This window comes from Haemaphysalis longicornis, unplaced genomic scaffold (genome assembly GCF_048455015.1).
Source record: "Haemaphysalis longicornis isolate Haplotype H1 unplaced genomic scaffold, Haemaphysalis longicornis Haplotype H1 scaffold_13, whole genome shotgun sequence".
NCBI lineage: Eukaryota > Metazoa > Arthropoda > Arachnida > Ixodida > Ixodidae > Haemaphysalis > Haemaphysalis longicornis.
Window position 1 is genome coordinate 80,068,923 of NW_027526233.1, and position 17,475 is coordinate 80,086,397.

Consider the following 17,475-nt stretch of genomic DNA (forward strand, 5'->3'; position numbering starts at 1 on the left):
AAGCGCGCACTCAAAGGTGGGCCTCTGCCGTGTGTTTAAAGTTAACTGCTGTACACCCAATGGCCACTCTCCTTTTACCAATTCACTGCAGAGGGGTCCACAACGGTCTCCGGCCGTACAGCTTTGCCTGAGATCAGCCATTACCTTTTGCCGGAGGCTGGCTGATGAACCACTGCCCGAGGCCGGCTGTTAAACTTTTGCAGGAGGTCAGCTGTTGACCTTATGCCGATGGTCGGCCGTTGAAATGTGTCTAATCAATGGCCCATAAGCTTTTGCCGAAGTACGGCCAGTCAGCCTTCCCTGGTGAGCGGCTGGTGCCTGGCTGTTCAACTTTAGGTATATACTAGCTGTTCAACCATAGTAGACATTCTGCCATTTACATCCCGGCTGTCCAACCCCAGCAGCTTTCAGTTCGAATTGCGCACATGGGTTCCTAAAAACGGGACATGCTGTAAATTCGTAATGCATGCATAAGCATTTGTGCCCTTTTAAAGAGCACTGTTTGCCCTTTCAGGGACAAATGTAGTGATTTACAAAGTCTGTGGTGATTAGGTTTTTTGACTTAATTTATTTTGCTCAGTTCATGCTGTCCAGTGTCTTCCGGTTCGTTATTTTGCTCAGTTCATACTGTCCAGTGTCTTCCGCTTCGTGCGGCCGCCATCCCAGTCACCGGCGGAGTATAGCCGTTTCTTAATAACAGCTGCCACAGCGACCTTGTTTGCGTCGGGGTACCTGGGCTGTATTGACACTGAAACAAAATTGAAAACAGACAAATAAGTAACATACTGCACTGTAAAAATGTCCACAGGCTTAGCAATGGCCTTCCTGAAAAAAAAATTCAATTGATTGATTGATTATGAGGTTTAACACGCCGAAACTACGCAGGTTATGAGGTGCGCCGCAGCAGAGGGCTCCGGATTAATTTCGACCACCTGGGGATCTTTCACATGTGCCGAAATCTCAACACACGGGCGTCTTTGTTTTTCGCCTCCGTCAGAAAAACGGCCGCCGCAGCTAGGATCGAACCTGTGACCTTCAGCACAGCAGCACAACGCCTTAGCCACTAAGCCACCGCGACGGGTGAAAAAAAAAAGTATTACAAGCTTGCTTAATGCAATGCCTCTAGTTTTCACAACGTACAACTATTCCGGAGAGCCAATATTTATTACGCATTACCAAACAGTATCCGTATTCATTCCTGTAAACAAGAACATTAAAAATAAGCTCTAATGGTCGAACAAATACCCTGAAATAAAGTAGCCCCTGAAAATATTATAATGAATTCCTTGTGCATAAAATAAAATCAGGGCAGCTTACCAAGAACAAGAGACAATGTTGTCTAGCTCGTAGAAGGCCTCTTTCACCCCCTTGGACCCTGCCCAGCTGCAGGACAATGCCACTGGCTGCCCAATCACCATGCCCAACACCGTGCGGGTAGCCACCCATGTGGCAGAAGTACTGGGCCTAACAGGAGAAAGGAAATTTGAAATACACTTGTAAGTTGAATGCATCGAGGCTGAACATATGACGCAAAAGCATACCTTTAACGTGAGCACATGAGAAAGCAAACAATTTGTTGTCGTAGATAACACAATCAGTTCTGCTGCCTTTTGGTTATGGCACGGCACAGAGCTCTGGCCTTTTCTTTTTAACAGCAGAGCTGTCAAGCTTGTGCTCCTCGGAGGGATGTTACCAGGGCGCTACAGCACACAGTCCGGCAGCCGAGTTTGCGAGGGGGAGGAGGGAGGAGTGGAGACGAGGACCGGTGCACGTACAAGGGTCCTCGTGCAAAAGGTTTAGCCTTGCCGAGCGCACATGGTATGACGTTAGCAATGACATCAGCATTCCGCGCAAAACTTTCGCGAGGCTGTTTGCGACAGCAAGGCCACGCCTTTTCTCGCCTCCAGATCGTTTTCGCGGGTCTGCACCTTGTTTCCCGCAGCAGACTACTTCGATGGCGAGTCCGCCGGGATGATAAACCCCGGGACATTAGTTTCCCTCTCGGAACGCGCTTTGTCGGGCCGCGCTCATGTTTAAGTTGCTCGTCGCAGTTCCGGGTAAATACTACGGCGTTGTCGAGGTAGACTAGGAAGGTGTACCATTTTCTGAGGCTTCCCCTCAGCTCCACTGGTCACTGCTGTTTGCAATAGCAAAGCCACGCCTCAATTTTGTTCATAATGTTTTTGAAGTCCACATTCTATGAAAAAAATTCTACATGCGCAAAAAGAATGATCAAAGCGGCGCAGATATGAGAAAGTTATTCTATTTTTTAGTCTAAAAATACAAGCACATGCAGTACTGGCAACGTCACACTTGAGGCCTCCGGATATGACGACAAAGAGCGGTGGCCCTACAGTTGGCTCAGCTTGAAAGTGTGTATATACCATTATTTTGACCAAACGAGCCTAAATGTTGCCTTACTGCTTGTTTTCTTTAAAGTAAGCATAAAAGCTTAACCGTGGGCTCAAAGAATACAAAAATCTATAGAGACAGTAACAGAGCCGCACTATGGCTCCGCTTCGAGCACGTGTGCCTTTCCATGGCGTGTTACGATGCACCACTGTTGATATCGCCTGGCGTCAGCGCGCGTCGCCGAAATACACGCGAACTCGTTCATTCGCACGCCGAATGCTGATGTCTATTCACGGCAGATATTGGCATTGATGGTAGAGGAGGCGTGGTCAGGGAGCATAGCAAAAGTGGACGGCAGCTTCCAGGTTATCAGTCCGTCTCTATGTCTGGGGACATGTTTTAGCACTGGGAAATGCTGTTTCGTTCACTGAAAAACAGCAACATTTTTTTCTCTAGCGGTGATTGGCTGCCTTGAGACAAATTGAACCAAACTGTTTTTGTTGGCAAGCTATTATCCCTTGGAGACGGATATAATTCTGTGTGGCACATTCTGTACTTCGCTACCTTTGCTTGCGTCGGAGAGATTGCGATCGGGTGATGCTTGTTATGAGGTAAATATGGAAGCTCTAGCTACATTGCTTCTAGTATTAGCAAGATGGGGGTTGTCTGCAAGATTGGTGCGTGAGACACAAGCATTCTCACTGCCAGAATTTCACAAACATGACAAGAAACAGACACTGCTCAATTTTTGCAAGCCTCACAGCTTGTGTATATGGTCGAGAGGTAAGAAGCTGGAGTACTGGTTTGCAAGTCAGTGGTTCTAATCCCGCGTTTTGTTTTTTTGCTGCGAGCGTTCTATAAGGTTTTTTTTACCAGAATATGCAGCTGTTTCTTTAACCTTTCTTTGAACCCACAAGTGACGTTCACATGAAACCTCAATAGCAAGGCAGCGCTGAACATGGCTTCACACTAAATTAAAGAGAGGTAAAGATGGTACAGAGTTCAGACAAAGAGACATAGCAACACCCATCGACGCAGCAGCAGGCACGTCACTTTGCTAGTCTAGTGTGGCTGCTTGTCCTCTCCTACTTTCCGGCACAGTACCACCGAACGACAGCGTCACGAAGCACGGAAAGGAGCTTTCCAGGTCAGGCCACCCTGGGCTTAAAACTTCCAGGACGTATTTTTTGCCGCCCTCATTTGTCCCGCCATATGACATCGGGGTCAGTGAGAAAGTGAGCAGCAGATTTCCGGTTTTCGAGAAGAGGGCAGTGCTCTATTTGCTTGTATTTTTAAATTTAAAATTAAACAACTTTTTTATTTCTACAAGGATCTTGGCAATTTTTTTGCATCTATCTCTGCACGACACCAAGAACAGATGTAGTGGCCAAAAAGTACCTGAAAGAAATGTGCTCGAGAAATTCATGAGGGACAAACCCACACACAAAAAAAGGAAGCAGACAAAATGAGATTTGACGGACTAGCGATTGAATTTTAATCATGAGTGATAGAAAGATTCCACTTTCCTGCCAAATGTCTTATATAGGCAATTGGGGCGTTGCTTTAATTAAAGGTTTAAAGAGCACCCTGCGCAATGAGTTGAGGGAATGATTATGTGCATCTTGCATCGCACGTACCTTCCATCATAGCGAACATATTTTCATGATTCTTGTGGGAGGTGATTGCTGGGACAATAGACTACCCCAAAATACATTCCGAGTAGACGAGGGAAAGTGCTACGGGTCCCTTTGATAGGCAAGGGTGCGAGAAAAAGCCCACTAATGCCTACGCAAGTTGCTGTGTAGGGACATTGCTTATGAGATACCTCTTTCATGTGGAAAGGTCTGCATTGGGCACACTGGAAGGTGTGTGAACGTGCGATTGCGTGAACATGAACATAACCTCTCAGTTGAGAACTGCACAAGTGGGCATAACCCCATCCATAGCTCTGCAAGCGCATGCATGACGCTCTTAAAAAGCAAGTGAAAATTGTCCAGGTGCAGTGATACATGAGAAAGGGAGATACAGGAAGATTACCACATAGGAAAGAACAGATGCGATTGTGTCAGTGACATTTCAACGGGTCTCCATATGAAAGAGCGTATTTATTAGGCTGTGAATTTTCCTTATCACAATTTTTTTTTGCATGCAAGTGGAGCCACGTAATTTTGGCCTGCAATTATGTGTTCTTACGCTGCCTAAAAGTTAGTTGCTAGTCATTGCCTGTTATCACCAGCTACTTTCTGTGATTGTCAATATTTCGCGCCAAGTTCAAGTATCGTTAAGATGCACCAACTCGCCAAACACATCTTTCTAAGCTTGGAAGAAAGGATGAAATAACCTAAAACACAAAGCAATCACACTGTGCTTCATGACTATGCTAAAGAACCCACCAGTAACTATTAACAGCAGGTATTGTCTAAAGCCTAATAAACTGCATGTCAATTTCCTTGATTTTAAGATGCAGAAATCCCACAAACCTTGTGAGATTAGCAGCAGTGATGCACAGATTTCACCCACTCTCATCCACAGCGTTTGTGGCAGGATCAGTAGTAAGAGCTCATGCCAGGCACTGCAAGAAAAAACAAGACCACACATAATATACGGTACTTTGAAAATGAAAAACGAACAAGCAACCAAAACGAATAGAAAACCGGGCAAGCATTTTGATTGCTTGAGCAGGGTCACAAACTGTTAAATTGTAAAAACAATTCTTTCTTAACATCTTTGCAGCAGCCAAAAAATTTTGGAATTTGTTAGCACCAGGAAACTAGACTGTAAACAGGTACTCTGACACAGGGGTTCCCTCTCACAAGTGTTGCAACGTAATGAGAGCATGCTTGCCAATCTTCCCACGAAAACCTGCCTTGAGTTGTTCGCAACACCCAGAAAGTTTCCATAGATGCCACCCATCCCTGTCACAAATGAAGGCATCTAGAACTGACAACCTTAGGTTGTCCTGTGCTTCATGTTCAGACGATATACGAAAATGCTATAAATCAGGGGTTGGCAACCCGCAGCCCATGGGGCAGTATTATGTGGCCCCCGGCACAATGGTAGACCCCTTCTCCTCTGTCACTTTCTACCTGAAGGCCGACATGGCAGTTTTGACCTCAACTGGCATGAAAGCTCGTGACATTCGTGTTGGAAATAAACATGATAAGGATTGCTATTCTAGTTTTGTACACTGCTTTCAATTTCCTCCCCAAAATTTATTTGCCTGCAAAGCCCCCCTTCCCCTTCCAACCAATGTGCCCTCCGGCCCCCTCCGTGTCCATTGCATTAAACCCGGCTCTCCGCCTGAAAAGCTTGCTGACCCCTGCTATTCAGCAAAAGTTGCAAATTTTTAACCTGTCACTGCTTGTTCAATTCGAAGTGAATGAAAATAAGTAAGATCTCTCCTTTGTATGCATCACGCAAGCATACAAACCCATTAAACCCTTCGTAATTTCAATGAAGGGCCCATGAAGACTTGCTAGGGTTGAGGCTAGGCCAAGTTGATTCTAAGTTGAAAAAGACGAGACTGCAAAATGGGCGAGATACATCAGACAAAGAAATGAGGAAAAACACAAGTGCTGTTGTTTCTACTTATTTCTTTGTCGTTTGTGCTGCCTGTTTTGGACATTTTTTTAAAGACTGGGCTGTAGCTCATGTCTCTCGGCAATTGTGTTCAATAGAAAACACTGGCGCCATCACTGAAGGATCCGCGTTTTCTCAGAAGGATCAGGCAGAGTAGGCCACCTTGGATTTGCATGGGAGCCCTGACATAGGCAGTTTGGGGAGAGGCACACATGGCATCACACTGATGTCGATGTCGAAAGGAAATCCATCCTTAACTTTTTCGAGCATGCACATATTAAAATTGACTTAAAATATGTTCTTCCGAACACTTAAAGGTTAACCTTCCTGAGGGGTATCTATTTAAAAAGAAAGCTTTTTATGTAGTCATCTGTGCTTTGAAATTTTGTGCCAGCACTCCTTTAAGGGTCAGATTGAAGTTTTCACTATTCTCCACACTATAATGTGGCAAGGGCCCTGTGACACACTGGAAGGCAGCAGCAAAAAAATGGGCAGTCAGCAAACTAGATTCCACACCATTGTGATGAAACCAAATCTTTGGAATCGCTGATCAAACAACCTTGCGGAGCTTATCAGTGTTTTAAGTGCTAAATGATATAGCCATGGTGTTCGTTCTTGCTTTCGGTGCTGACTCTGAGTAGAAGCAGGCAACTGAAGCTCACCTGAACCCTCAGGGAGTTCCAAGGGAATGCCAGGCATGATTTACATGATTTTTCTTTCAACTTTAAAAGCTGCCATGCAGTTGAAGAGCCATCCAAAGAATGGTGCAACATCCTACCATTTGCAAAACAGCTTTCTTTCATTTTATGCTGCTCTCCTTATGCAACTGCATTGCAGCTGTTTGTCCTTCATGTTATCATTAGAAAATATTGTTAATTTTGACATGGAGCCCTAGAAGTTCTGGCAAAAAGTCAACACAACTGTTTTAACTCTTTCGAGACCGCTCCATAGGCCTTCGATCACATATGATCGATGGTTTCGCGAGCCTGCAGAATACACATTTTCGCTCGATGGAACACCTAGCGACATCTAGGAGATAGTTTGAAAACTGGAGTTTTCTCTTTTGTGAAGTTTCGTTTTTTATCGCCAGGCGGCAACGCGTCAGATATTTTATTCTGACGGGCAGTAGTTTCAAATGTAAACAAACATGGCGTCATACTCGCGCGAGCGCGATAAGAAATCCGCCTCGTCTCGTCTCGCACATCTTTGCCTTCTACTGTGGATTTTAACGATGAGAGAGGCAGTGAAGAGTCGGAATGTGGCTTTAGAGATTGGATTTCAGCTCGAGTGAGGATTCGGGTGTCGATCAGCCTGAACATCAAATCGCGCTCAAAGGTGGGTGTTGGTTTCGGTTTCAATTGGCTCTGGAGTAAATATGTGCGCTCGAAATATGTTCTGGCTGGTTTATATTTGTTCGCTAGGGTGTTAACTACCTATGGTGGTGATCTCCTGCCACCGGTGCAGAAACGGATGAAGTTTTCGCCGGGACGAGAGCCCGGCGTGTACCTGGGCGACGACGAGCCATGGCCTTAGTGCCAAAAAGATCACACACAAAACAAAAAACCAGTTACACCTAGCCGCATCAAACTTTTGCGATGAAGAAACAAAGCATTGTGTTAGATTTTGTATATCCTGAAATAATTTTATTATGTTTTAATATTTTATATTTACGCTTTTTTCTATCTTTTTCTGTAGTTTTTTTACTAAGTTCTTACTTTCAGATTTTTTCATGGTTCTATCGCCAGTGTTGAAGTAAAACTTGGTATTGTATGTCAAAGAGCATATAATTAGCTGCATTTTGGTATATGCTAAGGCAGGATGGTGCCTTTGCTTTATGTAATAAAAAATTTGTACCGCGACCTCCCTTTTTCATCACTTTTTCCGGCGGTCCCGAAACAGTTAATATTCAAATATTTTGGTTGTCCCCACACCATACCTTAATTAAGATTAATACCCTAGTTACATGGCGGAAGTAACTGTAGTTACGTTTAACGGTGGTTACTAAATTTTAACTGCGGTTATCGCAAACTGCGGTTTTGGCTGTTACATGCGAAATTCCAAGTGTGTCGACAGCGGTCACTTGGTTGTGAGCGCAACAAAAATAAAGTAACAAACTTTTAACCTCACGATAAAAACCAAAGGCGAAGCAGTGTAGACAAAAAATATCGTTAGACAGTTGCTTCAGACCCAAACGCGACGCACTCGCGCACGCCGAAAAAGGGGCTTCCCCAGCAGCTCGCGAGCGGCTTGTTCTCGGGTCAGTTTGGTGTTGGGAACTTAGGATCGTGGTAGATATTTGACCGGCGCTATCTCTACAACTGCAAATTACAATACATAGCACAATTTTTAACCTTTATAATATCCACTTTGTCGCATGTGGAACTTCTTTTCCGCGATTGATTTCGAAGAGGGGCGACAAGCTGTTGCTACCGTGGTCTGGGCTGGTTCGAGCCGCTTTCAGTGCCGTGCGGACAGACGCGCCGGCATGTTTGCAGGAACGGCCGACGTGCGCACGGATCGTTTCCGAGTGCTGAAAACGCTTCATGATTGCCTCCTTTGTCTATTTTTTTTGGCAAACGATCAGCAGAATTTACAAATTTAGGCTTTTCTCATAGTTGATCGGGTGAACCGGGAAACGAGCTGCTGCTCACGCGCGGTCGTGCCGACTGCGAGAGCGACGCAAAGAGCACAAGCTCCTCTTGGGGGCAGCTTCGAGGGCTCCCGCTATTTCAGGCCTTCGTCTTCTGCGAACGCCAGGTGATTTTTTTCGCCTACGCTGATGCTCCGCCACTTGTGTGCAAACTGAACACTGCGGCAGCAGCAACTGCGGTTAGCGTAACCGAACTGAGGTGGCCAAGCTCAGTTTGCATTAACCATGGTTAGCGGGGTAACTGTGCCCGTGTAACTAGGGTATAAGGGTCCCAGTCGACTGTGGGAAACTAGCAGGCGAGTTTTACTCATTACATAACAAACTGAAGTGTGTGTTAAAATAGGCCATTTCAATCTCTCATTTGGAAAAGCAAAGCCCATGAAATGTGTATTTTGAGAACACTTATTGATACAGTTCTGTCATTATTAAGCATCATACTACATTTCCCCACCTGTAACTTTATCAAATTAAAGCAGTGCATCTCAGCCGCGCTGCAGTACATTAGCATTTATTCGAATAATCACTAAGATCAAAAAGCCTCATAGCAGCCACTGAGTAAAAATGTTTGTGCGAATGACGGGAAAGGAATGCTTCTATCATGAAAATACAAAACCTGGACCTCGTACTTATATTATTGCACTTTTTACAGCCTACAAACCGTTGGCTTTATTTCAGTTGTCTCAATTACGACATAGTACCGCATTTCCTCTTTAGTCTTGTGTAATAAAGCAAGGATATTGGAAGAAGCACACGCCGCAAAATTCTGCGCATAGGTGTCCTCGCAGTGTTGAACCTCAAAAAAAAAAAAAAAAAAAAAAAGCACACGCAATAAGAAACAAACAGGCCCAATTTTTTGCACTACGGCTATGAATGGTCAGTTGCCTAGATTGTAAAACTCTGCTGCCCCAATATTGTTGAGGCCACGGAAATGGCAGGGGACAAACTCAGTACGCTCGCACAAGCTTGGCAGCCACAGAAATTGCAGCGTGCAGTCGTAGTTGACAAAGAAAGATGCCAAAAAAAGGTGCGTATGTGTGTGTAGGGGGGGGTGAGGAGGGGGCATCAGTAGTTGCTCACTAAAGCCACCAGCGGTTGTCTTACAACTAAAGGTAGAAAAACTATTTTCTGCCAAAAAAAAAAAAAAATGTGTGAATGCATTTGACTTCTCACTGTTTAGCCGTACAGCACTTTCCAAACTCACTGACGACTTATTTATAAGAGGTTCACAGCACTGTAGAAAGCCACGGCTTCTTTCTTAATAACTACGACTTATCTAAAATTACAGCCAGGCTGCATTCTGAACTTCTCTACCAGAAATACTGTTTTGCGAAGAACAAACTATTTGCCGCAGTGTTTCACTCAGCTTCATCTTTACTGCTTTCAAAACAGCGGTTTATTTGTACTGCAGAAACGGCTTCCTTGAATGTTTCTTTTTTTATATTAGCTTTCTAAGGAAGCTTTGCAACCTTCATTTAAAGGTTAGCAGTGTACTGTGTTCGCAATAGGAAAAAAAAAAAAAAAACGGCAATATTTATGTCTTTGCTGCGGTGCTCACAGGATAGCGGCGGCCCATGCACTAGCCCAAAGCTGGGAAACATGCACGCACCACCGTGTGCAAGCAAAATGCCTACAAGCTCCTAGAGCAAAATCTTCTGAGAAATGTCATCACATCTAAAAATACTTTTTTCGTTTCGTGCAAGAAAATGCACTACAATTTCCTACTATCTTAACTGGACCTTTACAAACCGATACCTACCTCGACATCTTAGAAGCTCTTGATTGAGGAATGCATTGTGATAATTGCTTAACGTTGTCAAACTCAGCACTGATTCATTACTTCAGGCACCCCTGTCTCCAGGGACCTGCCAGGAGAAATGCACACATGGCTTTTTCCACATTGGCATAGTGAATGGCAAAAAAGCCGCTGCCTCTTGAGCTACTGCCGCAGCACTGACAGGAACATTGTCAGCTTGTTCTTTTCCACGGTTATTAACACAGTAAGCTTCTAGCCAACAACAGAGGTTAGAAACTTGCACAGGATACTAAAAAAACTGAGCAAGCCTTGTCTATACAGTACAAGAACTTCTGAACTTGTGCTTGGTTGCTGCAGTGAAGTTTCTGAGGAAGCATAAATAAATGCTGCTTAGGAGACAATAAAGACGAATTTCTGTTGAATTTACATTGGCAATATTTAGTTCTTTGTATGATTATAATTTATGTTTCATCCAGCTGCCCCCAAGTAAGGAAGTTTTTAAGCGCAGACTCGATTTAAGAGCACACATCGTGAACTTGTGCGAGAAGCTGCATCTTTCACGGTTTTCGATAATGCTATGAACTTTCTAAAAATAAAGCACCGATGAGCTTAGATAGTGCCATTACCATCAAACAGTGCTTACTCAATTGCATTCCAGACGATTTGTCTCAGCACCAAGGTTTTGGCAAGTACAATTTTATTCAACGAGTCAGCACCCTACAGTTTAACAGTGCACTAGAGAGCGCACTCATGGTGAGCGAGAACTAACTGCACGGCGGGTTTGCCCATGCTGTGCACAGGCTGCAAATGCCCCGTGTTGCATGTTGTCTTATCAGATTCATGGCCTCTGAGTGGTATATTTTGTCATGGCAGTCCTCTTGAATATAACAGCTGTACCCACATTTTTCAGACTTTTTTTTTCCTCCAGCATGCAGGTCGGCATGCCTTGGGTGAAAATGTGCAAAGGATGCTTGTTTGAGCGTCACTGCACAGTTGTTGAGTACATAAAAAAATAACAAACACAAGATCGTTATGCATTAAAAACCATAACTAAGATTTTGGGGGCCCCTGAGTGCTTCCGCAAATAGATTATCACGCCAAATTGAACATATTTGAATGTAGCACCTTTGCAACAATACGCGCTGTCGTATGCTGTTTTTAGAGCCCAGTTATTGATTCCAATCCCATTATCTATCGCTAATTTCTGTTCGCTACAGGTTAGCAGTGTTCATTTTATAGACGAGAAACAAACAAAAATCAACCCTTTTCTAATGCTACAGCTCAGCTCTGCGGGGACGGTGAGACGCACAGCTAATTCGTAGGGTATAGGAGTCGGGTGCAGCAATTGACTGGAAAAAGTGTGGCACAGAGAAATATAGCTCCACAAACCGCGATTTCGGTGAGAACCACGCAAAGCATGGTCCATTTGCAGCCTGTGTACAGCATACGCAATCCTCGCATGCAACTAGCTTTCACTCGCCTTTAACCCACTTTCTACTGCACTGTAAACTGTGGGTTGCAAACTGTTGAATATGAACTTACCAATTTTCAAATCAGATTAGGTGTCCGAATCGGCCACACGATACGCAGTCCAATGCGGCTGGTGGCATGTGGCTGGGGCCGTGGCTGCTCCCGCTGTCCCCCGAGAAATGCCTGCACAGCTCCGCACCAATCCCGGGCAAATGGCGCCACCCTGAGAAGGTTGTAAAATTGTGGTCTATAGTCAGGGCACCTACCAAACTGATGCGTCAAAATTTCCCTAGTTTTTGCTTCAGCAAATTGCCATGAGCAACATGAGTTCATTCATCTCTAGGCAGTCTCAAAACGTCACATGATGCTGTCATGATCAAGTATGCTGAACAATCAAAACAATAGAGGAGGTGAACAAATATCATACATTTCTTAAATTGAATTTAAATAGTTAAATACAAATACGAATGTTACTGTATTTAGTCGATTATAACACATTTTATTTTTGCAACCTGAAGTCAACCCTCGCGTTACAATCTGCCTAAAATTGCAATGATGCACCCATTTGTCATCAATGGCTACATTTCTGACCATTTCGCAATCTATGTCAGCAAGATGTGTCAGAGTTGTTCGGGTCCACTACAAGCTAAGATCAACTTTTTTCGTTGCCTTGCTTTTTTTCTGTGGTGGTTGACAGCGTGCGCAACTTTTTTCCTTTGTTTTCGCGCCGTACTTTAGTATTGAGGCATAGGTAACTTTCATTGCCCTGAAGTGTTTCAACCCCGCTTCAGCTCCCCTTGTTACGGCAACGTGTTGCACTCAGTATGACCCATGCTATTTTAATGGCTCAAGAAATCGGGAATTCGGCAGCTCCCCGAAGAGTCAACATCGACCGTCTGTGGATGGCAGCTACTGCGGGAGCGCCTTTTTACATGCGAACCCTGCCCAAAAAGTTTCCGAGGGCCTTGCTACAGCTGCCACGTCGAATTACAAAAGGGTGTTGCTGATTTCGTCACCAAACAGTGTAACCGCCTTTTGGCGGTCAGTGTTGAGCTGATACAGCTCAAAACAAGTGATATCGCTCGACAGATGGGCTTCCTGCGAAGTTATAAGTGTCAAAGGTGGGCGCCTAGCCCAAGTGTTTGAAAAATAAATGTGCTTTTCCATAATTCCACTGGCCTCACGTGAGTACTTTAGCGGCTCTTCTTTTTTTTTTTTGGCACAACAGAAAGTTACCCTTTGAGTTACTTTAGTGGTTTTAATTTTTCTTTTTTATGCGATGAAGTCACCCCTCACGCTACAATCGTGGTCACAATACAATTCAGTAAACACGGTACGGGGTTGTCTTTGGCATTATTATTGGAAGGGCAAAATTCAAAATTAGCATACACTATGTTCTCTGTGCTTTTTTTAGACCGATCTTGATCAGAAGAGCAAGACTATAAGCAACAACGAAATGAAATCTTATTTGTGCCCGATCACCAATGAGAGAAGCTTTTGAGGTATTAAAAAATGATGGACAGTTTCAGGTACCCCTGCTTGGTACACAGGGGGTTGCGGCCAAATCATTAGGGAGCACTGCCTTGCTGCCCCAACATCTACCTATAGTAGACCATGCAGGAGCACAAGCCAGCATGGGCTACTTTAGGTAAACCTACCCATCCGTACCTGCCGCATTGGCTAAGTGGCTAAGGCATTGCGCTGCTGAGCACGAGGTTGCGGGTTCGATTCCCGGCTGCTGCGGCCGCTTTTCTGATGGAGGCGAAAAGCAAAAACGCACGCGTGTACGAGATTTCGGCGCACGTTAAAGATCCCCAGGTGGCCAAAATTAATCCGGAGCCCTCCACTGTGGCGCGCCTTATTGCCGGCGTTGCGTCAACGCGTTAAACCCCCCAATCAATCAATCATCATCATCATCTACCTATCCGTACCATTGATGCATTTTATTTGCCAGGGCTATCGACGTTTGCCCCCTCATCCCACCAAAAGGCTCTGATAAAAATCTCGTGATTACGTTACGCCGTCGGATTGACTGATTGCAGGGTTTAACACGCTGAAGCTGCACATGGGCTATGAGGCGTGCAGTAGTGGAGGGCTCCGGATTAATTTTGAGCACCTGGCAAACTAACTTATGCTGAATCTCGAGACAAGGGTGTTTTCGCTTTTCGCCTCCATCAGAAAAGCAGCCACCGTGGCCAAGATCAAACCAGCATATATGGGCTCAGCACCACACCTTAGTCACTGAGCCTAGCTGCGGGTGCATTATGCTGTCAGTGTCTCAAGCTTGTGAATACAGTAAATGCTGCTTAGGTACTAACATTACCCTATAGTGCAAAGAACAAAACTTTTGACTGCACCTAATTTACATTGTTTTGGTACAATTTGTTTTTTTCACATCCTTCGCACACTATCTAGCCAAATATATGTTCAATATGATGACCAGGCGGTTGATGCCTCGCCAGAATTACCACCCCATCAACATGTGCAGTCACTTTACTGGCCCGAAAGAATCTAAATTGTCAATTCTTACGATTCGAGAAAGTGAACTCATGATCTTGAGTAGCATGTGGCTATGCCTCATTTAAAAACAGAACCCAGCATGTAAACGTTTGTCTGCACACATTTAGAGGCACTAAAGCCATTTTATATAGATGAAAAAAAATATTTTTAATTAATGAGCAAGAATAAACAAAATATGGCAAAGAAAGCCCAACGGTTCGTTTTGCTCCGACAAAAATCTATTTGGTTGAAATGATTGATTGATTGTAGGGTTTAACACGCCGACGCAACGCAGGCAATGAGGCGCGCCGTAGTGGAGGGCTCCGGATTAATTTTGACCACCTGGGGATCTTTAACGTGCGCCGAAATCTTGCACACACTGGCATTTTTGCTTTTCGCCTCCATCAGAAAAGCGGCCGCCGCAGCCGAAAATCGAACCCGCGACCTCGTGCTCAGCAGCGCAACGCCTTGCCACTGAGCCACCTCGGCAGGTTATTTGGTTGAAATGAATTTGAACTCACACAACTGAGCCTGTGCGCATAATGTAAGCACTGTGCTTACAGCATTTTGAGCAGTCACAGTATGCCGTCGACATAAAGAAATGAAGCATAAAGATGCCTCACTCCAGGTGCCACCAACAGTGCAGCTCAGTAGCATAGACATGATCTTATTTCAGAGAAAGGGGTGGCTGAGCTTGAATGCAAAAAAAGGGAAAGAAATTCAATTGACAGATCAATTTACAACTCAAGTTCACAAATAACTTTGGGACCTTGCACGCACACCCAGCATAACCTCCCCACTGTTTTTTTATTCTATTTTGCTTAACCCATCGCAAAACAGCCGGCTGATTAACTGACCACTGACAAGGAAGCCATGTAAATTCAGTGCATAGGTAGCGCGAAAGGATGTCAGGAGTCTGTATTCAGAGAAAAGAACAGTGCCTTCCTGTATCTGCAAGAGATTCAGCTTGACTAGCTCACATTCACTGGAAGCATGCAGGCTATGCTGCCAGAAGTGTCTGCTGAGAGCACCATCACTCCACTGGCGCGGCATCCAACATCCAATGCATAATGCTCAGTGACACGGTAATACAGAAGGGTCCATAGGTATAGAGGGGATATTGTGGCCGATATGCATGTGTATATGATATGCTGCTGTCAGTTACCGCTGGTGCAGCTACACAGACCCGAGTTTGGCCCCAGCTCCAGCATTCCAATTACTTCTTGCGGCACTGGGACTGCACCTGCAAGATCTAGTGCTTACTCACATTACTAGCATTATGACATAACAGCTGCCCAGCCTCAAGCAGATGTTGAAGGACTCTTCACCAAGAAAACCTGGTTTGCACAGGCACTACATCGTGTGCAAAAGAAATATAAAACAGGAATTCACTTTCTGCACGTATAAAAAGCTACATTCAACATAATTCAACTGTCCTAAACATGCAGAGCATCCTACCGCTGAAAGGGCTACCTACTACTATTATTCCTGTGGTAATGCAAGAATAAACAACTCCCACAAGTTAGGTGGGCATAATTCCTGCTGCAAAGGCCCCACATCACTCAAACGCATACTTATAGGTCCAGTTTCTATTTCTGGGTTCCTATATCGGCAACATAAATGCAGTACGTACCTGTTATTGCTTTTCATCTTGCCAGACAGCCCCCGTCCTGAAGCTCCAGCCACTTTTAAATGAAAAGGTTGCAAAGAAAAGTTACATAAGCACAAACGTCGTTACCTGCCAAAGTTAAAAGCTCACAGTACACTACACATTCCGAGAAGTAAGAACACTCACTCAATGATTGTTTTATTATCAAGACAGTTATGTCAAAAGACTTAACCACAGAATTGATGAAAGGTGCTTAAAACCAATGCTATGTAAGCGTAGATAGCGTTTACAGCAATGTGAAATATACTCCGCCTATGTGCTCCTGAACTACAAACCGTTTGAAGAAAACAAATAGTTTTCAGCCAGTAACAAGACGATAAAAAAATATCAAAACACTTTTATTGCCAAGTTAAGATTCTCAAACTATTTAAGGTTTTCATTTTTCTCAAGGGAAGTTTTACGTCCGATAAGTTAAGCAGTCGCACATTGTATTTTGCTTTGTTCAAAGTGGCACAGCTATCGAAATAAAACAAAAGCACGGTGAAACCGCACGGCCGCATATAGAAATAGACCTAATGCGATAAAAACCGCATACGAAACAAAACACGTCGATTCCTCACGATGTTATCAAGAGCACCGGCAATTATTTCAAGCTTCCTAAGGCCCTCCGCTGCGCCCACCACCTGTCCGTCAGCAACGCTAGACATATCGAGCAGCGCCAGCAAATTGCATTTAGCTTGCACGAACCACAGCGTGAGACTGACGCGGAAACGAGAAATCAAGCCAATAACACGTTTCTGGCACCGAACCTTAGTCGCGCTACAAAAGGTCCAGCAAAAAAGAACTTACCGAACTTCTTTGTCCGGGCACAGGAAAACGCCGCCGTTCTTCGATCGTTTGCCGCTGTATTTCAGCTTATCCTTAACCGCACGTGTTTCCAACGTGGCAAGCAGGCTTTATCCACAAAGGGCGAACACATTTTACGACGGTATATCGCACAAAAAACATGAATAACAACACGGACAACGCGCAACCACGGCCGACCTCGCCGCCACCACTTGATGGAAAAATTACATCGGAAACGACCGCAGCGCCGAAACGGCCAAATACATGAGCAGAGTTACGACTTTAAATTTTAATTCAAAGTGATCATACAACATTTCCAAATTTTTAAATCTTCAAAGAATCATTTATTAAAAATTGTCATTGCTTTTGTGTTCACCAGTATTTCAGTTTAAATAGAATCCTGATCGGAAGCGACTGCAGCGCCGAACAAAAGAGCAGAGTTCCCTCTTTGTATTTTTATGCAAAGTGATCACACAACATTGCGAAATTAATCAATCTTTAAGGAATCATTCATTCAAAATTATTATTGCTTTTTGTGTTCACAAGTATTTCAGGTTTAATGGGCTCCTGATTGCAATTTTCCCGATCGCTGCCTTCTTGCTCCCGGTCTTTTCCGATTGGCTGCCAGTTTTGTCCAGAAGATCTAAGCCAATCAGGCTGTATTTTTGGCGCATGGCAGCGCCCTGAAAAAACCTTGAACGGGGATGATGATGGCGA

General features: G+C 44.4%; 2 long non-coding RNA genes across 3 annotated transcripts; both read right to left on the minus strand.

Annotated features, from left to right (window-relative positions):
* Positions 1 to 548: 548 nt before the first annotated feature.
* LOC144164356 (uncharacterized) lies at positions 549 to 1,435 on the minus strand. Its single transcript, XR_013321165.1, has 2 exons — positions 1,318 to 1,435; positions 549 to 748 (listed from the first exon to the last, which is right to left on the minus strand). It is a non-coding gene; the product is annotated as an uncharacterized LOC144164356 (long non-coding RNA).
* Positions 1,435 to 17,076, minus strand: LOC144164355 (uncharacterized). 2 transcript variants are annotated; one of them, XR_013321162.1, is made up of 5 exons: positions 16,762 to 17,076; positions 15,937 to 15,988; positions 11,877 to 11,987; positions 4,833 to 4,924; positions 1,435 to 1,464 (listed from the first exon to the last, which is right to left on the minus strand). It is a non-coding gene; the product is annotated as an uncharacterized LOC144164355 (long non-coding RNA). The 2 variants fall into 2 exon arrangements; XR_013321164.1 differs by having other exon boundaries at positions 11,877 to 12,027.
* Between the last annotated feature and the right edge of the window lie 399 nt (positions 17,077 to 17,475).